We start from the raw sequence: 14,784 nt of genomic DNA on the forward strand, positions 1-14,784 counted from the left end.
AATAAATATTCTGATTTATGCCAATACTATTGTTAGTTATGACTAAATATCACATAAGTAGAATATCAATATGTATTGGAAATTTTATTATTATTATTTTTATTGGTTGATTGTCATCTGCAAAGGACCTGCTTTATTTAATGAGCCTTAACGTAGGTCCTTGAACATCCTTGGACAGTCTCCAGCTCGCTCAAAGGTGGCATGGTGGTCAGAAGTCCATTTTGTGTGTTTTCTGCATTGCAATTGGCTTTCAATAACTACACAGTTGCCTGAACTTTGTTTGCCTTGCACTCTAATTAAATGACCGATCGGCCAATGAATCAATCAATCAATCGCTCAATCGTACAATCTGCTGCAAAGTCAGTGCTGCATCAATCTTGTGGCATCAACTTGATGCACAGACCTAATGGCAGCTGACCTTTTATGCCATTTGCATTTGCATCTGCAGCAGCCGCAGCAGTTTCCCCAGCTCGGGGAGGGGGGAAGGGATGTGGGTGAACCATTAGGTATTCAATCAAATTATTACATCATATTGTGTACGTTGAAAGCTCTGTCAAAGCCCATGTCAACTTGCATAGACGGTAATAACAAAGGAGAGAATTTAATAAAATTATTAAAGTACAACTCTTTAAGAAAACTCTTGAAACTATTGTATATTCAAGAATCGGATGTTTCTCATCTTAAAACCTTACTTTAATACTTATGTGTAGGTTCGGTTTTAAGCTCGAAAAATTAACCTTTTAAAAGGCAGTATAATTAAGTTAATTTATTAATTTCATTTAAGATTTTGTAGCATGATGCACTGAAAAAAAAGACTAACTTCTAAAATCAAGTACATTCATCTTAAATAATTTGTTCCGAAAATAAGATTATTTTAAGACCAATTCACTAAAACTAAATTTATAAATCTAAAAAATCTTAAAATCTTAATATAAGAATAAAAAAATCTTAAATTGTTAGAAATGTATAAATAGGTACTATTTCGTATCAAAAAAAATGGTAGCCCCGTGGCGCTCTGGTAAGAGACCAATTAAAAATAAATAATAATAATAATAATAAATAAAAATACTTAAACAGAATAAAATTAAAATAAATCAAAATTTAAAAAAAAAATATAAACATTATATAAAAAATAATTTTAATTTTAAGAACATTTAATCTTTAAATAAGAGCTTGGTCTTATTTAAGATGTTCTTAAAATCAAGATGTGTTCTCTTAATTTAAGAATTTTATGTTCTCCACGCATTTTTTAGAACAAAAATCTTAGTTCTGAGACCAATATCTTGATTTTAGAACATTTTTTTTTATCAGTGTACTATATTAACTTTATATTCTTATTTAATATAATATTTATGGGCTTGTCCAGATGCGTAATTATCAAGACAGTTCCTGAACTGCAAGTGCATTTAATTTAATTAGAGAATTTTAGTGTTGTCCTACTCCATATTATTAAGTAGATAGTTAGCATTTATGGCTTATTTATTTATGGTTTTTGTAATAAATAATGAGTGTACATATACCCACTCACATATATATGCAGAAATGATTGTTGGCCAAGTGCTGACCTAGTGCGTGTGAGTGTGTGTGTGTGTGTGTGTGTGTGTGTGTGTGTGTGTGTGTGTGTGTGTGTGTGTGTGTATGCCGCACCACATAAATCGTTTGGCCTGGCTTTAATGTGCGTCCTCGTTTGGCATTGTCAGCCCTTTGGGTGCTGTCTAATTGGCCAACTGGCTGGCTGACTGTATGACTCACTGACGGACTGACAGACTGACAGACTGAATAAATGACTGACGGAATGACTTGGCAAGCATTTTGCGGCACTGCGTCTGTGGCTCTTATTGAATTTGGCTATGACTACGTCTATGACTCTGGCTATGGTTATGACTTTGGCTTCGGCTGCGGCTTCAGCTTCAGCTCCAGCATCTTTATGATTGCAATTTTGCCAGTGGTTATCCGGCAATATGCTTAGTATTTTATGACCACGCCTACGCTAACGCCTATTGGCATTTGCATATGAATGGCAGGAAATGCCATGAAAATGAAAGCATTGCAAATCAATAAACAGACAGACACACACACACTCACACACTCACACACACACACACATTCATATGCAAGGAACCAAATGTCATAGTGTAACCGCAAATCTCATTCTCCTGCCTTTCAACAAGAGAAGAAGCAGTAAAGAACTAAAGAAAGAAAGAAAGAAAGAAAGAAACATAATCAGCATTTATCCAAATTTATTACGTTCTGTTGTCGTCGCGCCTTTCGGAAATGCATTCGTTCTGATTGTAAGTAAAATGCCAACGGACTGCAATTGTATGAGAATATATATGCATATATACACGTACACGTACATGCTTAAATATTTATTTTGGATATTCAGCAGGTGACATTTTCCCAGTATACCGCTAAGTGCACCGCCCGAGGGGGGAGAGATGGGGTTACCCCATAGCCGTTCGTAAGGCCTAATAGATATGTACAGCGCCGCCGGCGGCCGTTTCAATTTAAGTTGCCACGTGTCACCGCCGCACACAATCCAAAGTGACACTTCAAGCACAGCAACAACAAGAAAATGAACAAGAACAAGGAAGAAAAAAGAAGGACTTTACACAGTCCTAGCAGTGTGTGTGTGTGTGTGTGTGTGTGTGTGTGGTACCCCCTCTGAATTGGGCTTAAAGCGGCCCTTTTGTTGCCCTCTTACTTTATGGCTGCTTAGACTGGCTGCCGCATCGATTTACGACAAACTTGCCACACAAAATGAGATCTGCTTTTAGGCGCCCCAACAGCGCATATATAGCAATTCAAATAAAACGCAAGAAACGCCCAGCAGGTGGCGCCACGGCAGCGCAAGGCAACAACAACAACAACAACAACAATAACAATAACAACTACATCAACAACAGCAAGGGGTACAACACCTTTTGGCCTTAATGCCAGCCGACGTGCAACTGATATAAAACTTAATTAAAGGCCTTTAAGGTATTGAGACGTTGCATAAAGTATGTTCAAGAAAACTTTAAGTCACCTCAGAGTGTCTTTTATTTATAGGTTAGTTAGAGTGGTCAATTTAATGTAGATTAACAGAGCTATTACGTGAAATGGAAAAGTTACCACCTGTTATAAATTAAAAATTAAAAATTATGGATAGTTTTAAGCAATATAATTGATGGAGTTGCACAATCGTACACTTAAATATACAGCATGTCAAGTAGCTTTTTTGACAAATTGCAAAATTCCTATACTATATTTTAATAAATAAAATAAGAAACATTTTATTGCTTATAACATATGTATATTTATTTTTTTAGATATTAAAAAATGTGGCCAGATCAAAACCTTCATAGCTTTACCAAAACTATCACGATATTCATTAGTGGTGTTATTTTCAAAATATAAATTATTTACATTTAAATTAAAATCATCGCTTTTATTCAACAGTGCAAAACAATTTTATATTTAAATTTATTTGTTCATTTGATTAGATCAATTATAATATAATATAATATTATAATAATTATTAGGCTAAAACAAATCAAAAACAAAAAAAATCTAAAGCTTTAATTGAAGAAATAATATGAGAAAATTGATATAATTTGGTTGCAAAAGACTTAAACTCCTTTCAGATTATGTCTACAGCAGATTTAAGCTATATATGTAAAAATTTGACAATTTTTAAGTACTTTTAAGACTATTTTTTTATATTAACACACAGATTTTAATATGGATACCTTAAGGTGACTCTACCAAACTAACTCGCACTTATGAGGAATATAATACTTCCCAGAAAGGGTATAATATATAAACAAGAATACAACAAACTAAGACAAAAGGCACAAGTTGTGTGGGAGGCTGGGCGTGGTCCAATTGATATCCATTTGCTGGTTATTTTTGACTCTAAGCTCTCTGTTCCTCTCCTGCTCCCTCACTGCCGGCCTCTGTCTTCCATTCTCTCTCTTTTTCGCTGTTTTTCTCTTTTAGATACTCTTTGGTGTTGCATAAATTCAGGTCCCTTTTCAAGCTATTTTCATCTATCGTGTCTTGATTTTGTTGTTGTTTCTTTTGTTGCTCTTGTTGGTTGATTTCTTGTTGCTTTTATTGTTATTAATATTTCATTTCCTTTTTGGATAGAGCAGGTGGGTGGAGCACGCCCACAATTGCGTTTTATTTTCGTATAGAAATCTTTGGTATGAGCTTAGAAAATGGCTGCGTTGCGGCTGCCACAAATGGCGTCGTTCACTTTAACATTGCATACTTTTTTGGGCATTTTATTATATTAAGCTATAAATTTCAAGGTCAGACGTCACATGCCAGCTGCCAGTTGCCAGCTGTGTTTGTTGCTGTTGTTGTTGTTGTTACTGTTATTGTTGCTTTTGTTGCCGTTACACTGAAAAAAAAGACCAAGTTCTAAAATCAAGAACATTCATCTTAAATATTTTGTTCTTAAAATAAGATTATTTTAAGACCAAATTACTAAAACTAAGATTATTGATCTAAAAAATCTAAAAATCTTAATATAAGAATATAAATCTTAAATTGTTAGGAAAGTATAAATAGGTACTATTTCGTATCAAACAAATGTTGGCACCGTGGCGCTCTGGTTAGAGATGCCGCTTCAGTTGTGAAGCAGTAGGCGGCGGTTCGAATCCCCCTCGTAACAAATTAAAATAACATTTATAAAATTACTAAAACAGAATTAAATATAAATAAATCAAAATTTAAAAATAAAAAAAATATAAATATAAAAAAAATATAAATATAAAAAATAATTTTCATTTATTTTATTTTTTGATTTTAATTTTAAGAACATTTATTCTTAAAGTAAGAACTTGGTCTTATTTAAAATGTTCTTAAAATCAAGATGTGTTCTCTTAATTCAAGAATTTGATGTTCTCGACGCATTTTTTAGACCAAAAATCTTAGTTCTGAGACCAAAATCTTGATTTTAGAACATATTTTTTATCAGTGTACTAAGTATTGTGGTTTTGTCGGCAGCACGCAAAGGCAAAAAGGACATCTCTCAGTAGGCCCATTGCGGAACCTTTTGAGATTCCTGCCTGTCACGATTGTAATGCCAACTAATTGCCCTGTTAAATGACATTTGCTGACCCCAAAGATGTGCTGTGTATCGTTAGCTATGCAAGACTTCTTCAACTACATAATTGGATGTCATAAAGTGCTCACAGTACATTTTTTATCAATTAAAGTAACCAGCAGGTTTGAAATACACTCACTAGAGACATACTCTGCCATGTAAAGTGGCACGATAGATGGTTAATAGGTTAAATTATTAAAATTAAAATTATTATCAAATTACTGACCTAAGTATAATATATTCTAAATTCGAGCTAATAGTAAACATTTATAAATGAAATAAAATTAAAAGATAAACACCGTCAAGTTGTCATAAACATGTTTTTAAGTTCTTAAAGAATAAAACGCAAATAAAACTTATCCGTCAAATTGGAAAAAAAAATTGTCGTTATTATGACACATATATTTGTTATGCTATTATTAACATTAACAAAAACAAAGACAATTCTCAATGTTTTGATTCTGAAACTTATTCCGCAAAGCTGAAAAAATAGATAAAAAAAACTTTGTTTCAATTTGTTTTCAAAGTGCAAATTAAATTAATGAATATTTTGCCGTCCACATCAACATACTTGTTGTTTAAGAAGTTTTAATTGAAATCATCTTTTAAGCTATTTAATATGACGTTAAAATTTTACTATCAAAACATCTTATAATGTGTGCGTCTGGGCGTGCTTTTACCATTAGCGAAATTTGGTAAAACTGTGTCGTCACAATTGTGACACAGTATCCAAGCACACACACACACACACACATTCGCACACATGATATTGAATATGAAAATCTAAACGGCGCCAGTCAACGTTAAAATGCCAGACCAAATGGCTAAGGCGCCGTTAGAAAATCGACACACCAAAACAGACATACACACACACGCACACACACACACACGCACGCATTCATTTGTAAACTGTCAGTTTTTGGCACAGTTTGTGTCACACTTAAGAATTAGCAGCGAGTGTGAAATGTTGCGTAGTCTCAACTTTTGTTTGGTTGCTTTGAAGGCCACATTGCGTATGCGCAATATTTTAAGTGCGACGCTTTGAAGCCTGGCGGCAACTTGCGCAGCTTGTGGTTGTTGTTGTTGTTGATAACAAAGTTGCTAAGCTCGCAATGCGACCAACTTGTTAAATGACAAGTACTTAATTAATGTGCCAAATGAGAACAAACCGCAAGCCTTTTAAATAGCTTTGAACTTTTCATACATTTGCTGGCTGACTGCGATTTCCGTTGTACAAGAATAATACCAACAACAACAACAGCAACAACAGCAACAAAAAAGAAAAACAAAAGATAAATACAAGCGACTATCAGCGTTCAGACAACCGCGACGCATGCCACTTGCAACTTCCGTTTCCGGCCGACGACGCCGTGAAAATTGCAAGAAACTGAAAAAAAAAATCAATACGAAAATTATCCAAAATTGCCACAAACGCTTGCAGGTCTACTTGAGCCTGGCCTGGTATGGCTTCTGGCGGCTCCTGACATTTTGGGCCAGAGCTGTTGAAATTTATTGCCAACAACAAGGACACGCAGCAAAAAGGGTTACGGATCGTAGGTGCTGAATAATGCACGAAATTAATCGAGTTCACTCTCTCACTCTCAATTCGAATATATCTTGTCTTCTTATGTTTTGTTGTCTTGCCTGTTTATACTCATTACACATTTAATTCGTCCAAAGAAACTGTGTTATCCAATAAAAACTAATTTCAACTGAAATCATCGGAATCAACTCTTGTAATTTAATAATCATTTTCATCATGCTAATCATACAACCTGAAAATGTAGGCCCATAAAATAATAAAAGAAACTTTTTTTTTTATAGTGCGAATCGTAGAAAACCAGCGCCACCTAGCGTGCATAGCTTTCAAACGATTTTGCCAGTGATGTAATTATAAACTAAAAGCACCTTCACACGAGGTAGAAGTCATGTAACGAAATCACATTCAGGCCACAAAATTTCAGATGTCAACTTTTTGTGTGACACATAAAAATAGTTTGGGATTCAAAAAGTTATTTTTTAGTACAAAAGCGCTGAACCTTAACGCGCAGTGTTAAAAAGCCAAACTATTTTATTCACTCCACAAATTTTTTTACTGGCTTTAACCACGTGCACAGAATTTTGTTATTTTATTTCGGCCATCGTAGAAACTTTTGCATTCTTTCAGTCTAATAATGCTTCGTCACTAGCGTAGACACTAATATTTGCATGAGCGATAGATCGATTAAATCTTTGTCCAAGCTGACTACGGGGTATGCGCTTAGTCGATCAGTATTCTTAATTGTTTTGTGTTGTTCTTTTGTTGATCATTAGCATTTCGCTGACTTTCTAATTAATATCACGTAATTAGTTTTGCTGCCTACTGACGTCGACAGGTGGCGCTGCAGCAAAAGCTAAATGCGAAAATGAACGCCAGCTGGAGTTGAAGTGGGAAGGTAGCCACAACTAGACAGAGACGGCAATAGCATTATAATTAAAATGCTACAGAAAAATGTTCACAGATTTAATATAATTATAATGAGCGTAATTATGCAAGAAAAAAGGGCAACGCAGGTAAAAAAAAAGTGAGCAAAAAATCAATATCATAAGTCAAGGCGCACACACACACACACACACACACACACACATTCACACAGACACAGAGACAATATAGAACGTCAGGTGTCTTGTGGGGCAGCTGTCTTCCTTTTTGGCTGGCGTCGTTAATAAATTTTCCATAGCATTTTAGTTGGCTCTTTTCTACATTTTTTATGGCCACAATAAAATGCAAGTTACCGGCTGGTTCAGGCCTGGCGACAGCCTATCCGAGGGTTGCCCCCTCGGGGTCGCAGTCGGGGTCGAACGGAGTCGAACTGAGTCGGACGGGGTTGATGTTGTAAGTGTGTTGCGCACGCGATGCAGGTGCCACAGGAGGCGGCAAGTCGACTGACGACAGTCCAAAGTCGAAAGCCGGCAGCTCTCAGTTAATTTTGTACCCTGCCAATATCCTAAACACACACAGGATGTAAATATTTTCACTTAAACACTTATCCATAATATTATGGCAAACAACTTAAAATGCGTTAACAAACCAATTTCAATGCAGTTAGCATAACATTAAGTGGCCTCCACTTTGTCTGAGGATAGACATCAATTATTTTCACACTTTTGAGCACAACGGATTTAAAATATATCTAATCTGGCTCACATCAATCAATACTTCGAATAGCTTCCAATAAATTAAAAATTTACTTTTTATTTTATTTTTTATTCAATTTATTATTAAGCTTGATTAAACTTCTTTCTAATAAAATATAATACATAATTTTTTATATATATAATTTAAACAGGGACGAGCTTAATAATTAATTGAAAAAAAAAATAATAAAATTAATAGTAAATTTCTAATTTAAATTTTTAATTTATTGGAAGGTATAACTGTACGAAGTATTGATTGATGTGAGCCAAAAATTTTCTTTGAGTGTAATCTATGCAATTTTACCACCAAATCTATGAATTAATATTTTACTCATAAAATAATGTTAATTTTTGAGCAAAAATATAAAACTCAATAATAATAAATATTTATTATTTCTTCAAGAAATTTTTATAATTGCTTGAAGTTTCCTTTATTTAATTTCAATAACATTTACAGATGAAAAACATTTCGAATATGTAAAGCATAGACTTTGAAATAATTTTAAGCATATCTGAACCAATTTTCTTTATATAAGAATATCTATTAATTATTTGTTAATTATTTATTTAATACTAAATAATTTAAACTTGTTAATTGTATGGACTTTTGAATGTTAAATTTTCGCTAAGTTGGATTTTTGCTGACATATATATGTATATAGTTGGGCTGAATTGCACTGCAGCATTTTCACAATGTTTTTTAGGGTCGCTGTGTATTTATTACATTTCAATATTTGGCATGTTGTTCGTGGTTCGTGTCGCAAAACTTTTGAAATTAGGCAGCAGGCGGTGCACAGTGTACAGTGCACAGTGGGGCAGAGTGTGCGGGCAACATTGTTGTTGTAGCTGTAGTTGTTGTTGTAGTTGTAGTTGTAGTTGTAGTTGTAGTTGTAGTTGTAGTTTGGGGGTAAAGGCATTTTCTCGACTTGCATAGATGGCGCCGCTAAGTATGCAACGCCATTTCGTGTTAAGTCATAATTAAATGAAATTCAACTGTTTCTCTCTCACTCTCTCTCTCTCTCTCCCTCTCTCTCTTTCCTTGGTGGCTTAATGGATGAGCTGACTGGTTGGTCTGCGTGCTGTCGCTGCATTTGTAAGCATTTTGACTGCCCTTCAGCAATGTTGTTGACTTCAAACTGAACGAAGGGGTGTGCCACATTCCAAATAGGCAAATACAACAAATATATACAATAACAACATCAGCAATAAGCAACATATTGTTACTATGCATGCATCCGGCATCCAACAAATGTCGAAACTTGAAATTGTTTAGGCTTTGATTGGATTAGCCTGGGCGTGGTCCTTCTCCATTTCCCAAAGCGGTTCATGCCAAACTAACTTTGCCTTGCTTGAAGTTAAAGTTCCATAAACGTCTGAACTTTGACATTTTGAAAAAGATTTTTTTTGTGTTTTGTTTGTTTAAGTGTAAGTAGGCAACTAATAAAACTGTGATAGACATACTAACTGAAACTAAGAGTAGGCTAAATTTTTGTTAAATTCCATAAAAAGAATTGCTTAAAGTATGTACGTTTAATTTTTGATTTTTTCTATATATTTAAATAAATTTAAAGTTTATTTTTAAGTAATTTTATTTTCTATTACTTAGACTTTATATTAAGGTCTGGTCTAAATTCTTTTGTATCAACTTTACACTCTTTAACCTGTCGCGCATAGTTTCTTGCTGCCTTTCGCGCTCTCTCTCTCTTTCTCTCTCTCTCTCTGGCTCTCACTCTCTCTCTCTATTTCTAGCCGGCAATATTATCATGATGATGACGAATGTTAATCATCATTTTGGTTACAAGATTCGTCCGCTGTTCTGGCCAAACAGCTGTTCGTCTCTGCTGTCGGCTAACAGTCGGACAGCTGTCGGCAACGGTTGTTAGCAGCTGTTGTTGTTGTTGTGCTTGGTAACGCTGTTTGCAGCGCTTGCGCCATTGGAAGCGGCTAAAATGCTGTCACATGTTTTATTTGGCTGGCTTTGCAAGGCAGAAAACATCGCATGTTGCTTCCAATGTGCCACAAAAGTCAGCAGCGATGGCAGCAACAAGAACAAGAACAACAGCAACGGCAACAACACATTTAGCTGTTGCCACGAATTGGAAATGTTGCGCACGATGGTAACGACATCGCCGTAGAGCCTTTGCAGTCGTGCGGCCGAGCAGCCAGCAGATTAGAGTCCCAACTGAAACAGTCAGCCATACAGCCAGTCAGTCAGTCAGTCAGTCAGTCACACAGTCAGTCATTCAGTCCGTCAGTCAGTCAGTCAGCCAAAGAGAAAACAAATTTGTGCAACTGCCAAAGTTTAAATGTTCAATTGTTTAAAACATTTGCCAAGTGCGTCGCGTGTTTGCCACAGAAACTTGCGGCAATCAATCAATTAGCCAAGCTCCAGCAGCTGCCAAGAGCGGGGCAGGGGTCAGTACCAACTTGGCCAGACAACGACGCCAAGCAGCTAATACAACAACAACAACAGCAACAACAACAACTGTGACAACACTAAAATTAAAAAAACTAACAAAAAAATCAATATCCGTCTAAAGTTTATTTCTGTTTAACTCATGTTAAGCCTAAAGTTGCTTAGCTGCAACAATAACAGCAACAATAATTACAACAACAACAACAACTACAACAACAACAACATCTGTAAGACAGACAGAACATCGTGTCGTTAGCTTGTTCATAAATGTTCACAACAGTTTATAAACAATTTCAAATTTGTTGCTAATATTTGCACACTGAAATTATCAAAAAATAAACTAAATAATTCAATTTATGAAACATTACTAATATAAAATCATTGAATTACAAAAATTTTACAAAATTAATATATTCATATTCAACAACAAATACAAATTAATTGGCCAAAACAAATTAAAGTTTATCGATTCAAATATAAAAAAATTATATAGAATTTTGTTAGTGCTTTTTGACAGATTACAGCCGCTTTTGCTAATTAAAATAATTAACAAATAACCAAATATACATATAAAAAAGAAATTAAAACAATTTTTTTCTAGTTTGCTAAACATAAACGTCTGATTGCAACCAAAGTCCATTTTGTGCTAAGCTTTAAAACAGTTAGAGTCATTCAAGGAGAAACAAAAACAAATTTACAACAATAACACTAAGCCAAAAAAAACCAAATTTTTTTTGAGAAAAAAGCTTTAAAAATCAAATATAATTAACCAAAATAAAGCTGAATAACAAGTAATAAGTTGCTCCATCCATAGTGCAAAGTGAAGTTAATCACAAATTATATAAGTGAAGATATCTTAATAACCACAAAATAGGCTAAATAAGTAAAAGAAGAAGAAGCGAAAAAAGACTAAAAAACGTAAGTAATTTATTAAATGTTATAACATTTAAGCAATATAATGATTTGTTTATTGAAACCGAATTTTAACTGGCATGAGAAATGAATAACGCCTAAATTAATATTGCATACTTTTTGGAGCAGAATTAGAGTTAAAAACAAAATTATAATTATATTTTTAAACAATTTTAAGGGTATTAAATTTTTTAGAGTGAAATTCCAGTGAAGTCGTACTTCGACTTGGTTGCATTCTCAAATTGGTTGCATATTAATATTACATTGGCGGCATGTTGTTGTGGCAACATCTAACTGTTCAAAATCCAACGGTTGATTAGTCGCACAGCTGAGCGCTACTCTCAGACACACGCACACACACATAGAGAGAGAGAGAGAGAGAGAACGATTTATCAGCTGTTTGTGGCGCCACAACGTAGAACGTGGTGTATGCAACGCACTGAGTGCGAACAGCCGGCAACTAGAAAGCGTCAGGCAAAATCAATATTTACTTTGCTGGCAGCTGTTTGGCTGCTGTGGTTGTGTGGTTGTGTTGTTGTGTTGTTGTGTGGTTGTGTTGCCTGCTGCTCTGGTTGTCTGTTATTGCTAAATCAGATGGTTGCCGTCTGCCTTCCAGTCAGGTTGTTGTTCCTTTTTTTTTGTTGGCGATGTTTTGCCCGACTGAAGGCTGTTGTTATTCAAATTTGATTCACAGCGAGTGTTTAGTGAACCTGATTCGGCTCCATTGACGATCAAATTTGCCATCTCACATCCAGCTGCATATTCTCTCTCGCTCTCTCTCTCTCGCAGAGCAGAGTTGAAATTGCGTAATTTCATTAGCGTTGCCCAATCGCACTTCGTATGCATCGACTGCCTTCCAGTCGTCCACTTTTAGCGGCAATTCAGCCCTGGCACGACGACACAACTCTAGACGACGTCAACGTCAACGTCAACAAGCCTGCCAGATCCGTCGTACTGTCTGACCAGCTTCTCAGTTGCTATCCGAGTGTCTTCCGCAGTCTACGAGCCTCGTTGCACTTCGCGTCATTGAGACAAGTTCAACCGGCTTAAAGGACGTCTTTACTCAGGCAGCGGCAACACGTAAATATCAATGATAAATAACATTTATCTAGTTACTTAGTGTTTAATTCAGGTGGTAGTAGTTAGTGGCTCATAGAACTCACAGAACTGATAGAAATCACAGAACTCACAGAACTCACCGAACTCTTTTCGTTATTTTGGCAAATAGGTATCAGGACCTCAGCTTTAGAAAAACTCAAGACAAGATCAAGATACACTGCTTCAATATAAATTTAGTTCTGTTTGTCTGTTTGTCATTCTATTCTCTTTCGATCTTATATCAATGACAAATAACATTTATCTATTTGCTTATTGTTTAATTCAGGTATTAGTAGCTAGTTGCTCATAGAACTCACAGAACTCACAGAACTCACCGAGCTCTTTCCGTTATTTTGGCAAATAGGTATCAGGACCTCAGCTTTAGAAAAACTCAAGACAAGATCAAGATACACTGCTTCAATATAAATTTGGTTCTGTTTGTCTGTTTGTCAGTCTGTTCTCTTTCGATCTTATATCAATGATAAATAACATTTATCTAGTTACTTAGTGTTTAATTCAGGTTATAGTAGTTAGTGGCTCATAGAACTCACGTAACTCACCGAACTCTTTCCGTTATTTTGGCAAATAGGTATCAGGACTTCAGCTTCAGCAAAAACTCAAGACAAGATCAAGATACACTGCTTTAATATAAATGTAGTTCTGTTTGTCAGTCTGTTCTCTTTCGATCTGATATTAAGGCTCTACTTATTTCTGTAAAAATACTATCGTTTTGAATTGAGAATCAGCCGTTCATAATACACATAAGAAAAATATTTTTCAATAAATCGATCTTATAAATAAATACATGTGCTTAGTTCTGACATTAGTAATGAACAGAGGGGACATACATACATATTTGGATGGTTAAGCACATTTAAAATATAAGCACAAATATCGGTTCCGATTATGGTTCCCAAAAGTCCCTAAGCAAGTATTTCATTTACAGGTTCTCGTATGGCTTTTGTCCATTTGGTTCCGGCATCAATACCAGAACCGGTCCAACAATTTGATATTGAAAATTTTTAAATGTTGATATTCTCTTTGGTACTAATATCGAAGCGCAGATCTAGAGGTAAAACATATTTTTAACCAAATTAGTTATATTTGAAAGCAGGTCGATTCAGTTTTGAGAAAGTTATGACAGTTTGAAGTTGGCCCGACTTTTGATCTACCATTTTTGTCAAATTGATTTTGGAATGATTTTTTACAAAAAATGAAACGTCTCAGAATCAAATTAAAAGAGATGTTTTATACGTATTACGATAGTTAGATAAGCAGTTGATTAAAAGTGAAAACTTAAGATTCAAAATATTCAGTTTTCAAATATCCAAAGGGTATTCCTATTGGTATTAAAATTGAAACACAGATCTTGATGGGAATATTTTTTTTTAACTAAACGCAGAATGAATAATAACCATGATCAAAATGACATTCCGCTTGAAAATCGGTCCAGATTTGAGAAAGTTATGACAGTTTGAAGTTGGTTCGACTTTCGATTTAGCAACTTTACAGATGATTTTTATATGCAGAAAATTACTTCAGATACATCTGGAATTCTTAAAATTGTTTAGGTATAAATTACATACTATATCATTTATTTCAATAACTAAGATCGTTTTCTGACATCATTGAAAAGAATTAAAGTATTATGGATTCCATTTTCGTGAAAGCTCAACCAAAATATGTACAGCTCACATTTTAAAGTACAATTTAGTTTAAATTTAGTTTGAAAATTCCATAAAAATGAATTGTTGCTATAAAAACTGATTTTTGCAACTAACTGAAACGTCATACGCTATCATATAGTTATCATATTTACGATAAATAGGAATTTTATTGTTTTTCGAATTTAAAGAAGAATTTTATATACAAATTATTTAAGTTTGGAAATTCGAATTATCTAACATTAAAATTGGAATAGAGAAGCGAAAGTGTAGGACAATTGCAGTGTATGACATTTGTGGTAGCCTAAATGTAGGCTGTACAATTGCTTGCTAATCCGAAGATATCCACAAGAGTAGAGTATTGTAGAGAGAAAGGTGGTACTCTAACCCCAACAATGAGGAGTCGAGTTTTCATTGCGCCA

At 34.6% G+C, this 14,784-nt stretch overlaps 1 protein-coding gene across 1 annotated transcript in view; it reads left to right on the plus strand.

The window, feature by feature from the left end:
- The window catches only part of LOC117786458, a 33,710-nt gene that overhangs the window by 15,144 nt on the left and 3,782 nt on the right, over window positions 1-14,784 (plus strand). The window lies entirely within an intron of this gene.

This window comes from Drosophila innubila, chromosome X (assembly GCF_004354385.1).
Source record: "Drosophila innubila isolate TH190305 chromosome X, UK_Dinn_1.0, whole genome shotgun sequence".
NCBI classification, from domain to species: Eukaryota; Metazoa; Arthropoda; class Insecta; order Diptera; family Drosophilidae; genus Drosophila; species Drosophila innubila.